The following is a 6760-nucleotide window of genomic DNA, read 5'->3' on the forward strand; positions in this document are numbered from 1 at the left end:
AAAAAATGGTGACATGACTAATTTTAGATGGAGTGGCACATGGTGATCGTGTAATAGTTGTTGACTAGGCAATATTTAATATTTAAAATTAAAATTAAAATTCATTTTATTAATTCATTTTATTAATTCATTTAATTAAAAACTTAAAACTAATTAATTAATTAATAAAACAAGTAAATAATAAAACTCGATATGCACTATCTTGGTTTTGGAAGGGTGTTGGGGTTCGCAGCCAAATCTATGTGGGTAGAAAAACTTACAATAGAAGCATAAATCCATCTTGTGTAACATTTTTTAGTCTTCAATTAATCCAGCAAACACAAATTTCAAACTATTGATCAATCCAAATTATACAAACCCTTACACGAAAAAGTAAAATTAAAAAAAAATCGAAAGAAATTTTAGGAGGAAAATTGAAACCACTATGATGAAAAAGGGAAAAGGATAAGAGAAACTAAGACCATAATAGGAAGCCATAGCCAAAGCACAAGAAGATGAACATGCCCATAATAGGTGTGGTGTAAGAAAAATGAGAGATTATCATTTTTAGGGTTTGGATTAGATATGAGAATTTGCGATTTGTAGATGAAGAAATTAGGATTGAAGATGAAGGTTATTGAGTTTTCATTAACAAATTTGGTATTGAAGGTAAAGATTATTGAGTTTTAATTATATTATTTAATTGGTTTATTAATGATCATAGCATTTGGGCACATGTTTCTAGCTTTTTAGTTTGGTAATTTAAAAGCTCTTATTACTTAGATTAATATTTTTAGTTTGTTTCTAAACTTTGGGTCGAATTTAAATTATAATTTTATTATTTGTATTTTGACTCTTTCTCGTTCTGTAGGTTATAACTTGAGTTCTAGATATCGGATTGACGCATATAAATCCGAGCTACAACTTTTGTGTTGGGAGAAAAGACCAATTCCGAATTTTACTAGTCCTAAATTGCAGATTTCGTAATCTGGACTTTTGTAATAATTTTAATTAGCAGGTCACTTATTTTTAAACCTTAAACCCTAAAGCCCAATATCAAGTACTATATATTGGCAGTTTTGTTTCTTTTCTAATAAGGGAAAAATTAGGATTCAAATTGCTAATAGAAATAAACAGTTTTTATTTTAATTTCATGGAAGACTAATTTTATAAATTAATCCACAAGTTCAGAGCTTCATCAACACCTTGAGATTCAGGTTACATTATCAATTTCGATTCATGATTCTATTCTTGTTTATTTGATTATATTGATATTTTGATTGCTTAAATTGAATTTCAATAGGATTGATTAAATTTATTTGACACAATTTGGTTTCTGTTTCTAATTTAACTGAATTATAATTTTGCGACGTTTGATCGTTAATTGTAATAATTTGATGGTTGTGATGCTTAATCCAATAAAAGAAACCAAATTCACATAGGATTGACTATGCTTGCTTGATCAATTCTATAGTCAAATAAGATGAGAATCACAAATTAAAAATTAAACTCATTGATAGAATCTGTGATAGTTCTGAAACTCGAATAAGTGGATTAATCGTTTTGCTCATCTGTTAAATCAAAAATCTAAAAATCCCATTTTTAATTTCAACTTTCAATTCGGTTATTATTATTATATCAGAAGTCCTAGCAAAAGCATTTGAGTTATTATCTCTATTTACATTTAATTAATTGTATTTGACCCGTGTGCAACAACAGATCAAATTGGCGCCGTTGCCGGGGACTCTTTGATAACAATATTAACCGATATTAACCCTATTTTCAGGCGACTGTCTCAGATTGCTCTGAAATTTCGCCAGAAAATCAGAAGAAAAAAAATCAAGGAATAGGATTCTTGTATAAGGAGTTTATATTATACAGGAAACGACGATCAAAATCCCAAATTCCTTCGTTTATATCATTTTTTCAATTTTTTTCAACTTTTCATATTCTCCAAAAATTCCAAAAAAAATTGTGTTGCATTTATTTGATTTTTAGAAATTTTTGGTGGTATTTTTATATTTCTGGATTTTATTTGATAGGGTTTTCGATTTTTCACTTCAATTTTAGTCTTAGGGACATTGTTGGAATTTTCAGAATTGTGATTTTGTATTGCATTGTTATGACGATGCATGACTTGAGCTAGTTTTGTGAATCTTCATTCTCTTGAACCTGAAATAGATAGGACATTTCATTTACATCGTAGACTTAATAGAGTTGCTAGTGTTAACGAGTCAGAGTCAGATACTGAAATTTACAACTTGCTGCAAAATATGGCTGATGCAAATAATAGAACCTTAAGACAACTTGTTGCACCTAATGTCAATTATAATGCATTATGTATCACATATCCTGAAGTTACTGTACCATTTGAACTTAAATCTGGTTTAATACACTTGCCTCCAAAGTTTAATGGTCTTGCAGGTGAAGATCTCCACAAACACTTGAAGGAATTCCATGTTGTGTGTTCCACTGCGAAGCCTCAAGGAGTCACATAAGACCACATTAAGCTATGAGCCTTCCCATTTTCACTCCAAGATGCTGCCAAGGACTGGTTATACTACCTCCAACCAGGTTCTGTTACAAGTTGGAATGATCTCAAGATATTGATTCTAGAAAAATTCTTCCCCGCCTCAAGAGCTGCTTCAATCAGAAAAGAAATATCTGGCATTAGGCAGATTGATAGGGAATCATTACATGAGTATTGGGAGAGATTCAAGAAATTAGTGTCAAGTTGTCCTCATCACCGGATTTCTGAACAATTGATCATCCAATATTTTTATGAAGGCTTGCTACCTATGGATAGAAGCATTTTGGATGCTGCTAATGGGGGAGCACTTGTCGATAAGACCCCAGAAGCGGCAAGGGCTTTGATTGAGAACATGTCCATTAATTCTCAATAGTTTACAACTAGAAGCAATTCAACAATGTTGACAAAGGGTGCGAATGAAATTCAAGCTTCTTCCCACAAGAATTTAGAAGGAAAACTTGATGAGCTTACATCTTTAGTAAAAAAATTGGCAATAGATAAAACCCAAGCAGTGGTCTGTGGTATTCGCACTTCTCCAGAGCATCCTTCAGATTCATGTCCTACAGTGCAAGAAGATCCAACTGCTATTGCTCCTCTTGCATATGCAGCAAATATATACAATCCTCAAGCCAACTATGATCTATCATCTAACAAGTACAATCCTGATTGGAGAAACCATCCCAACCTGAGATGGGGGAATTCATCTGCACAACAGCAACCTATTAATCAATTGGTCAGCTAGCCACTTCAATTAATCAATTGCAGCCCATTTCCTGCACAGTCAGTAGTAAATCCAAATGCTCCCAATGTCAATGCAATAACATTAAGGTCTGGGAAATATGTTGAAATACCAAAGGCACCTGAAATTACAGTGAAAAATAACAAGGTTGTTGAGTACACTTTGATACCTAAAACTGTTGATATTGAGCAAAATATACCAATTCGTTTTCCTCAAAAGACAGTGAAAACTAAGAAATGGACGAGGCAGACAGGGACAACGAGATCCTGGATACATTTAGGAAGGTGGAATTGAATATTCCCCTTCTTGAAGCAATTAAACAACCACCGACTATAGAGCTTAAACCACTTACTAAAAATTTGAAATATGCATATTTAGAAGGAAGGGGCAACTTACCTATTATTATTTCAGCCAAACTTGAAGATGAACAGGAAGAGAAGCTGTTGCAGATTTTGAGAAAACACTGGAAGGCAATCGGATGGACCTTGGGTGATATTCATGGTATTAGCCCATCCATGTGTATGTATAGGATACTACTGGAGGACGAGGTAAAATCAGTCAGGCAGCCCCAAAGGCGACTTAACCCATTAATTCTGGATGTTGTAAAAAAAGAAGTGACCAAGCTCTTGCAAGCAGGCATTATATACCCCATCTCTGATAGTCAATGGGTGAGTCCGGTGCAAGTAGTCCCTAGGAAAACTAGACTCACAATGGTTAAAAATGAAAATAACGAACTTATCACCAAACGAGTGCAAAACATCTGAAGGGTATGCATCGATTATAGGAGACTAAACCAGACAACTAGAAAGAATCATTTTCCTTTACCATTCATTGATCAAATGCTTGAACGGCTGGCTGGTAAGTCACATTATTGTTTTCTTGATGTAACTTGTAGGGAAAGTATTGCACCAGAGGACCAAGAAAAGACTATGCTGCATGATTAGTATTTTCTCTGACTTGATAGAAAATTGTATTGAAGTTTTCATGGATGATTTTACTATGTATGGTTCCTCATTTGATGCAAGTTGGAACAATTTAGATAGAGTTTTGCATAGATGTATCGAAACTAACCTTGTGTTGAATTATGAAAAATATCATTTTATGGTTGAACAAGGAATAGTTTTGGGACATGTTTTCTCTAAAAATGGGATTGAAGTGGATCCTGCCAAATTGATGTGATTTCAAATTTGCCTTACCCATCTTGCATCCGCGAGATTCGTTCTTTTCTTGGCCATGCAGGATTTTACAGGCGCTTTATCAAGTATTTCAGCAACATAGCTCTTCCACTGTCAAATTTGCTGCAAAAAGATGTCGGTTTCATCTTCAATGACAAATGCAAGAAGGCGTTTGATTTCTTAAAGGCAACACTGACCTCTACTCCCATAATTTAGCCACCCAATTGGACCCTCCCTTCTGAAATTATGTGTGATGCATCTAACTATGCAGTGGAAGCAGTCCTTGCACAAAGGGTTGGTAAGGCTGCCCATGTTATTTATTATGCTTCTAGGACTTTAGATTATGCACATGCTAATTATATTACCACTGAAAATGAATTTTTAGCTATTGTTTTTGCACTTGATAATGTTAGATCATATTTGCTAGGTTCGAAGGTAGTTGTTTTTACTGACCATGCAGCTTTGAAGTTTTTGCTGAAGAAACTAGAAGCAAAACCGAGATTGATTCGGTGGATGTTGTTACTCCAGGAATTTGATTTAGAGATTAAAGATAAGAGTGGAGCTGAAAATTTGGTGGAAGATCATTTGAGCAGAATAGAAATGGATGAGGACCCCATCCCCATTCAAGATGACTTCTCTGATGAGCAACTGCTACAGTTACATGAGGTAACTCCTTGGTTTGTTGATTTAGTTAATTATCTAGTTGCAGGAGTCTTTCCTGTAGATGCATCTCGAACACAAATACACAAACTTAAAAGTGATTCCAAATACTATGTGTGGGATGATCCATATATGTGGAAATTATGTAATGATTAGGCGATGTGTTTCTCACCATGAGGCTCAATCCGTTCTTCATTTTTTTCATGCCTCTCAAACTGGAGGACATTTTGGTCCTCAACGGACAACAAGAAAAATCTTAGGCTCGGGTTTCTTTTGGCCCACTAAGTTTAAAGATACTTTTGAGACTTACAAAACTTGTGAACAATGCCAAATTGGAGGAACAACAATCACTCGTAGGAGTGAGATGCCTCAACAACCTATGCTTTTTCTATGAAGTATTTGAGGTGTGGGGCATTGACTTTATGGGCCCTTTTCTTGTATCTTTTGGTTATGTCTATATTTTACTAGCTGTTGATTTCATGGAAGGCTAACTTTATAAGATTAATCCACGAGTTCAGAGTTTCATCAACACCTTGAGATACAAGTTACACTATCAATTTCGATTCATGATTTTATTCTTGTTTATTTGATTATATTGATATTTTGATTGCTTAAATTGAATTTCAATAGGATTGATTAAATTTATTTGACAGAATTTGGTTTCAGTTTCTAATTTAATTGAATTATGATTTTGCAACGCTTGATCGTTAATTGTAATAATTTGATGATTGTGATGCTTAATCCAATCAAAGAAACCAAATTCATATAGGATTGATTACGCTTGTTTGATCAATTCTATAGTCAAATAAGAATAGAATCACAAATTAGAAATTAAACTCATTGATAGAATATGTGATAGGTCTGAAACTCGAATAAGTGGATTAATCGTTTTGCTCATCTGTTAAATCAAAAATCTAAAAAACCCATTTTCAATTTCAACTTTCAATTCTGTTATTATTATTATATCAGAAGTCCTTGCGAAACGATTCGAGTTATTACTTCTATTTACATTTTATTAATTGTATTTGACCCGTGTGTGACAACGGATCAATTAATTAAGTAATTAGTTTTAAGTTTTTAATTAAATGATTAAATGAGTAATGTAAGACCCATAGTTTTTAAATCCTAAATTATGCAATTTTAGGGTATTTTAGTGTTGAACTCTAAGGCTTTTTAGCCAAATTATTGTATTTTGGTATTTTGTGAATTTAATGCCAAAAATATTTTTGGATCCCCGATTAAATTATTCATCAAGCAATAGTTTTATTTATTTACGTTACGAAGAATTTAATACCGGGCAGTTTTGTTAAAAATACCTCGGGTTGCTGAAAATTGTATCTGTCAACTGAGTTGCGACGAGAGTTGATATTTTTAACAAAAAGTGGTTTGGGAAGTGATGGGTGAAATGATAATTTTATGAAATATCTAGATATTTGTGGTTTGGTTTTAATAATATATATATATATATATACATACATAACTTTATATATATATATATATATATATATATATATATATATATATATAAGAAAGCAAGGAAACAGAAGGAAAACAGAAAACCTGCGAGAACTTCTTCCTTCTTCCTCAGTTCACAAAACCAAAAACCCACAAATACAAACCTTCACTTTTCTTCTAGATTTAAGCTTCGTTTCGCGAAGAGATAAAAGGGAAAGTTGT

The 6760-nt window shown here is 33.0% G+C and overlaps 1 non-coding gene across 1 annotated transcript; it reads right to left on the reverse strand.

Moving 5' to 3' along the window:
* Positions 1-2626: 2626 nt before the first annotated feature.
* Positions 2627-2732, reverse strand: LOC113786405 (small nucleolar RNA R71). Its single transcript, XR_003472688.1, has one exon. It is a non-coding gene; the product is annotated as a small nucleolar RNA R71 (small nucleolar RNA).
* Between the last annotated feature and the right edge of the window lie 4028 nt (positions 2733-6760).

The sequence above is a fragment of the Cicer arietinum genome, chromosome 4 (genome assembly GCF_000331145.2).
Source record: "Cicer arietinum cultivar CDC Frontier isolate Library 1 chromosome 4, Cicar.CDCFrontier_v2.0, whole genome shotgun sequence".
Taxonomy (NCBI): Eukaryota; Viridiplantae; Streptophyta; class Magnoliopsida; order Fabales; family Fabaceae; genus Cicer; species Cicer arietinum.